Genomic DNA, 7,851 nt, shown 5'->3' on the forward strand with positions numbered 1-7,851 from the left:
GGACATGACAATGCGGACTGAGGATCTGCCAGGTGTAAACACCTGGATGAAAGGTCTGAATAGTAAGAAAAGGATGAAGAAAGATTCTTGTATTTTCTAAGTATCAATGATGTCAAAAGGAATTGTGAAATTTATTATAAAGTTATCCCATTCATGCTCTCTATAAAGAATGGCAACATCATCTATATTTAGTTGTTCAAATAGCAAAGGCTTATTCAGCAGAATAAAATGATGTCCTTATGACCAACCATGCAAGCATCACTAATATAGCATATGACTAATATATATTTTGGTTTGTTTATTTTTTGACCGGGAAATGATATAGTCAAAATTAATGTCCAAACTAAAGACTATTATCAAGAACATCAAGCCATCTGGACTTGGTCCTGTGCAACTGGCCCTAGGTGGCCCTGTTTGAGCAGTGGGGTTGGACTAGCTGACCTTCAGAGGTCCCTTGCAACCTCAATCATTCTGTGATTCTGATTCTCTAACACTATTGCCAGATTAAACACAAGTTAGAAAATATCAGAACAATGCTGTCAGCAGACCCTTGATTCAGATGTCATTGCACCATCCATTACAATGCTTGATTGCAATCTTATTACATGTTCATGTACTCTTTCCCCCACTGAATTTCAATTTCAAATAATGAATAAGTAAATAATAAATAAACAAAACACAAAGATGAAATAATGAAACAAATACATTTTAACAAATTAAAACATTAACATTTTATTTAATTACAAAGAACAAATGTGTAATATTACACTTGATAAGTAACTATTTAATATTTTGATCTTTTCACATTCAGAGTTTGTCTCAAGGCCTTATTTACAACACATTGGTCAAGTAACATCCTGGACTCAGAATTATTAAATTTAATTTTTGTGATGTACATCATTGCATTGTCTAAACTATTAAAAATAGTAATTAATTTGTGAAGAACTGTATTATCTTGGGGGTTATTATGATTCCAGCATTACAAATGGAAAGATGATATGGAAATGATCAAAAATATCCACGGATTTAGGATAGCTAATTTTATTTAGATACATATTTTGGGGAATGCTTAGAATTATGTAGTTTTTACGTGTACAAAACAAAACTTTCACTGACATAAGATATATTTGGGATGCTCATTTCTCTGTAAATTAGTCTCAGGATTTCAGGTAAGAATTCAGATGAAATTGCAATCAAAATGTTCTGTCTGTAACTTAATACCATGGAGGAAATCTATGGTGGAAGTGAGTGCCAGATTCCAGCTTTAAAGTACAGTGTTCTAACACTATGAAACACTGTTTTCCTCTTTGATTTCACTTCAGAGAAGGTCATTTCTCTACAACAAAGAAAGTAGGACTCTTGGGGAAAGATATGACTCTAATGAAAGGCTATGTCAGACTGTACAAGTACAAGTGGGCAGAACTATGATTCCACCTATAACTTCATTTCCATAATTTTCTAACTATGAAATGAGCATTTCATTTTATGACCCTAATAATGTTCTCTTAACATAATTGTGTGGCATATAGTAATCTATGTTGAAGACAGAGGACAGCAAAGATCCCTATCTCTACAAAAGGAAATGCATTTAGGTCTAGAGGTCTTTGGAGAAAAAAGAACTAGGGTGTGGGGGAAGACCCTTGAATAAGCATGAGTGGGAGACATGATAGTAGAATTTCCCAAATGTTCCAGTCTTCTCTCTGGGCATCTTTTGCTTTATGTGTGATAACATTTGTTAGAATGGATGATTAAGTCTTTATAGGTTTCATAGACAGAATGTAACTCTGGATACCCGGTACCCTGAGCTGGTGGAAGTGAATGGGGAACAGAATGTGGCCCTTATAATCCACAAGGAAATGGTTGGCGACCTGCTACAGCACTTAGATGTACACAAGTCGATGGGGCCGGATGGGATTCACCTGAAGGTACTGAGAGAACTGGCGGAAGAGCTGACCTAGCCACTCTCCATCATTTATCAGCAGTCCTGGCTATCAGGGGAGGTCCCAGTAGACTGGCAGCTAGCAAATGTGATGCCCATCTAGAAGAAGGGCCAGAGGGTAGACCCAGGGAACTAGAGGCCTGTTAGTTTGACCTCAGTGCCAGGGAAGCTCATGGAGCAGATTGTCTTGAGTGTCATCACGCAGCACTTGCAGAGCAAGCAGGCGATCAAGCCCACTCAGCATGGGTTTATGAAAGGCAGGTCCTGCTTGACAAACCTGATCTCCCTCTATGACAAAGTGATGCGCATAGTGGATGAGGGAAAGGCTGCGGATGTGGTTTACCTTGACTTCAGTAAAGCTTTCGACACCGTTTCCCACAGCATTCTCCTGAAGAAACTATCTGCTCATGGCTTGGACTGGTGTACACTTCACTGGGTTAAATACTGGCTGGGTAGCCAGGCCTAAAGAGCAGTGGTGAATGGAGTTAAATCCAGTTGGAGGCCGGTCACTACTGGTGTCCCCCAGGGCTCAGTATTAGGGCCAGTTCTCTTCAATACCTTTCTCGATGATCTGGATGAGGGGATCGAGTGCACCCTCAGTAAGTCTGCAGATGACACCAAGTTAGGTGCATGTGTCTATCTGCTCGAGGGTAGGAAGGGTCTGCAGGAGGATCTGGATAGGCTGGACCGATGGGCTGAGGCCAACTGTATGAAGTTCAACAAGGCCAAGTGCCGGGTCCTGCATCTGGGGCACAACAACCCCAAGCAGTGCTACAGGCTGGGAGATGAGTGGTTGGAAAGCTGCCTGGCCGAGAAGGACCTGGGAGTACTGGTTGATAGTTGGCTGAATATGAGCCAGCAGTGTGCTCATGTGGCCAAGAAGGCCAACAGCATCCTGGCTTGCATAAGAAGCAGTGTGGCCAACAGGTCTAGGGAAATGATTGTCCCCCTGTACTCGGCTCTGGTAAGGCCGCACCCTGAGTACCGTGTTCAGTTTTGGGCCCCTCACTACAAGGACATGGAGGTGCTGGAGCCTGTCCAGAGAAGGGCAACGAAGCTGGTGAGGGGTCTGGAGAACATGTCTTATGAGGAGCGGCTGAGGGAGCTGGGGTTGTTTCACCTGGAGAAGAGGAGGCTCAGGGGCGACCTTATCGCTCTCTATATGTACCTTAAAGAAGGCTGTAGAGAGGTGGGGATTGGTCTATTCTCCCACGTGCTTGGTGATAGAATGAGGGGGAATGGGCTAAAGTTGCACCAGAGGAGGTTTAGGTTGGATGTTAGGAAGAACTTCTTTACTGAAAGGGTTATTAGGCATTGGAACAGGCTGCCCAGGGAAGTGGTTGAGTCACCATCCCTGGAGGTCTTTAAAAGATGTTTAGATGTAGAGCTTAGGGATATGGTTTAGTGGAGGACTTGTCAGTGTTAGGTCAGAGGTTGGACACTAGATGATCTTGGAGGTCTCTTCCAACCTAGATGATTCTGTGATTCTGTGATTCTGTGTGATTCTGTAATTTAGTGGAACGACTCGTAAGACAGAAGATTCAGAAATGAAAAGTAGTCCATGAAGGGAGCTAGAAAGGATCAGGTTGCCAGAGAGGTAACATAGATGTAATGACAACTGGGTACCATTCTGTAAAAAATGTTTGTGTGACCAGTTAAATTTTACTGAGATTAGGTTAGTTTAGGATAGGTTAAATCAGTCTGGAATACCTATCTGTGGAAGTAAAAACTTCAGCCAGTTCCTTTCATCTAGGAATATCTATTTTTCTCAAAGGAGTATGCAATGTAAAATATATAAGCAGTTCAAAACACTTAATTGAAGTCATATGAGATATTATACAAAGGGGAATTGGAGAACTGGAGAAAAACACATCTACTCTATATTCAATTAACTATATTATTAGGCTACAGAATTAGGTAGCATTTCTTTCCCTCCTTTTCCTCCAGAATATCTCATGTATACTTCCACCCAATCTCCCACTTATTGCAGGTTTTGTGTCCACTGTGCTACATATCAGATAGGAAGAAAGCACCTTGAGACTTAGTTTAGTGTGATCAAGAATGTTTTCCCATTGAGGGAAATGGAAGAAAGTCTTGCCAGACAAGTTGATTTACCTAGGTCCAGTTTCAGGGATTCCTTTCCCTGAAATACATGTATATGTATATATATATATATATGTATATATATAAAGTATATTTGGTTACCTCACAATAGACAGAAAATATTTGGCAAGCAGCTGTTGACAGATGTAAAATTCTATAAAATCATAGATTCGTCAATAGGACATGAAAATTGTTTATCAGTGATGTGCAAAATATGGTCACTTTTCTCTAGTTAGTTTCATCTGCAGAAAGACTTGGAACTAATCATTTAGGCTGCTTTTGTTTCTGTTATATGTACTTTAAAAGAAGAAATAGTAGCTTTTTAGAAAATACCCTTGTTTTTAATTAGCAAGAAGGATTAGATGTCAGCTAACTGCCTGTAGAAGAATGAAAGCATCATTACTGTTCCTCAGTCATGCTGGAAATGTAAGATCTAAGTCTGAGAACAGCCCATATAACAGTGCTTTCTCACCATGCAGACACTGTCATCAAAGCCACCACTCAAGCCCCCTGTCACATCTGACTTGCTGATTCAAAAAACTGCCCTTGGGTCAGACTGAGGACTAATCACTCATGAAATACTGTTTTTAAAATAATACTTTGCTCTTTATAAAGGTGAAAGTAAGCTTTTAAATATTTGGTTCTTGCTTTATGTTTTCAATAGCAAGATTTCTATTAGCAATTCTTCATTAAACCTTATACTGTAGAGATACAAAAATATTCCTATCCTCTGGATGTTCAGTTGGACTTGAAACATATTTAAGAAGAAAAAGGCATACCTTTCTAAAAAAAGGACACATTTCCATTTTAAAGAAGAGAGCCAAACTCTCATATTTGATGTACAAGTAAAATGCAGCCAGAATCCCACTTGTTTGCATCCTACTCTTGATAAGCTTTTTTTGGTTGACTGGTTTGCTTTCTTCAGTGTTTTGTTTCCCAGACCTGTCTACTTTTTATAAAAATATCTACGTGCCAATTTAAGGCATTCTGAAGTCAATCACTTGTAAATGTAAGCGTGTATTATGGGACTTTCCTCCACTTTAATGTGGTTAATGAATATGTTCCCATGACTTTTAAATGGTCTGGTGCCTCAGCACATTTTCAAAAGTACTCTATTTGAAGACATTTCCATTTATAATGGGGCTTAAATCTCATTTCCCTCAATATCTTCCCTCAGTTAGTCTTTTTTAAGGCTTCTCCGGAAAAAAAAAATATATCTCAGCTGCTGCTCCTGCTCTTAATGCTTTCCTGGTATCAGTAATAGCAAAAACCGACTGATGCTTCACACTGCTACTCTTATAGAGACAATATGCAGACACTGCACTACCCTCCATTCATGACTGAAGAGCTCTGAGTTACCATTTCATATTACCTACATGCACTGCTTCTGCTTTGTGTGTCTGCTAAAGCTTCATGACTCACTTTAGTCTTTGTGACTTTACATTTACTCTGTAGGAACAGAGTAAGACTGGTAAAGATTTGCTTAATTTCAAGCTACTGCAGATCCTAACTGGAAAAAAAAAAAAGTCACCTGAAATAGTAGTTCAGACAGTTTTCAATGAGTGAAAGGAGGCAAAATAGAAAGTGAGAAAAGAGGTGAAAGTTATACTATTTGATTGTGTCCTTCACTTGCTGAGTCAGCAGGAGCCAAGAGCTCTGCAGGGGCACACTTAGCCTTCACATTTCTCCACAGAAACCCCATCTGGCCAAGTAAATTGCCAGCAATTGAGAAACCATGCAGGAAGCAGTATCCAGCTATTCTCAGTCAGTGTGAAGGTTACTGTGTTGTAGAATGTAGTGGGAGAGGAAATATAGAAAATGTTACAAGGCTATACCTCTCACATACAAACATACAATAAAGGGAAGCATCAAATATGTGATCAAATTTGAGCTGTCCACTGTAGTTCATAGACACATGAAGAATTAAACATTCTGGGAAAATTTAACTGCTGTTTTAAAAAAGACCCAATAGTAGGCAATCTTCAGAAGAAAATCTTCATGGAGAAAAAAGCTGGTGGAAATTAAATAGTCAAACTTTACTATAGAATTTGCATTTGAGTTTCAAAATCAAAATTTTTTGCTTTCAATTTTTCTGTTATCTGAAGCCAATATTTTGGAGCTTCACTTGGCCTTTGCAAGGACCTGTAACTTTAAACTTCTTTCAAAAGGCCTCAAAAAATAAATGCCTTCCCTGGGTCTCTTAATGTGCAAGATTCATTCACATGCAACTACTGAACTGAGATATAAAACAAAGAAAAATATATCATCATTGCATAAAAGAACCCAATAATTTATGTGGGGAAAACTCCAGAAGAATTTATCAACTCAATTTATCAATTTATTTGATTGATTTAATTGATAAATTTATCAATTTATCAACTGGCTTATACAAACAGTAAAATACCAACTACACTTTAGTGCTTTAGTTCATTGTTTCCCAATGAGTGAGGCTGCTTTCACTAGTGAAATGTACCAACATTAAAGGTGAGACACAGAACAGAGTATTATCCAATGAACGTATTAAATTAGGCTCTGTGTCCAGGCTGGCACTGCCAGAAGTAGCAAACTGAAGGAAAGAAGATGGGCAAGTACAGTATTGTGAAAAAAATGGGAAAAAGGAGAAAAGGACAACATGGTGGAAAAACTCTCTCTGATTACAGGAAAATATATTAGATAAGCAAATATCCCTTTGTCATATAGTTTCTTTAGTTCCCTGATGCTAACTATAGTTTGGTGTCAGTATTATCTTGGAAATCCGAGATACCCTCAGGCTACTAGGTCTCCCCATGCTGGATTATTGATCAAGCTCTTTACGTGATCTAAGCAGTTTACAAGGGGATCAGTTTTCTGGTTGCAGTAGGGAATGAATGATGGTTCAGATTCAAGATGGTCAATCTTTTGTGTTTGATTGGAAGTATTTGGATTTCAGCAGGAGAACTTCAATTTTAGTTTGAGAATTTTTGTTTTCACTGAATTAATCTTGATTTCTGTAAGCCTCCTAAAGTGTTGACTCAATTGAGGACAAAAAAGGTGTCTCAAGAACAAATTAGCAGGTTGGTGAACACTTACACCCCATGAATTTTCTAAATCAGTAACACCTAGTCAGTAAGGGTGGAAGTATGTGTCACAACAGCAGTGAGGCAGAGAGCAGAACAGAAACTAACAAACTTCCCTTAAAGATAACTAAATATATTTTATTCTATAAAGAAGTAGAATATAGATATTACCTTTGTCTACTACCTTGCAGCTATTAAACTTGTATTTGGATCAAATTTCTACTAGTAATAGGTAATTTAAAAAATAAAAATGTTTACTTCATATATTTATAATTTTGGTACAAAAGATAAAGAAATGGACAACTAACTACATTCTTTCCAGCAATTTAGAAAGGCTGATGAATATTAAAGTATAGTGAATGCTGAAGAAATTATTTCAGTAATTCCCTCCAAAGATCATAAATTAAGAAAATATATATATAAAAATAAATTTAAAGAAAAGTAGTCACAGTTGTAATCTTGCAATACTTTGGTCCAAAATTGTGAATAAATATAGATTTAGGTCTATTCAAACAGTCTATGCATTTACAAAAACTATTTACCAAACAACAATGTTCTTACTCAAGTAGAATTGCTGTCCTTTCAGTATCGAGTCTGAGTATATATGTTATTTCTGTTTGTCTGTTTGCAATACAGTAACCATGACACACTATGCATATTTAATACCATGTCTTGATCAATTGTACTGTTGGGTTAGCTTCTGAAAGTTCCAGGAGACATCAGGGTGGAAGTTAGCAACCATATTTAGGTTTT

General features: G+C 38.0%; 1 protein-coding gene across 18 annotated transcripts in view; it reads left to right on the forward strand.

Annotated features, from left to right (window-relative positions):
- LOC308193827 (uncharacterized protein) overlaps positions 1–7,851 on the forward strand; it is a 199,543-nt gene that overhangs the window by 9,674 nt on the left and 182,018 nt on the right. The window lies entirely within an intron of this gene.

This window comes from Anser brachyrhynchus, assembly GCF_964034855.1.
Source record: "Anser brachyrhynchus genome assembly, chromosome: 4".
NCBI classification, from domain to species: domain Eukaryota; kingdom Metazoa; phylum Chordata; class Aves; order Anseriformes; family Anatidae; genus Anser; species Anser brachyrhynchus.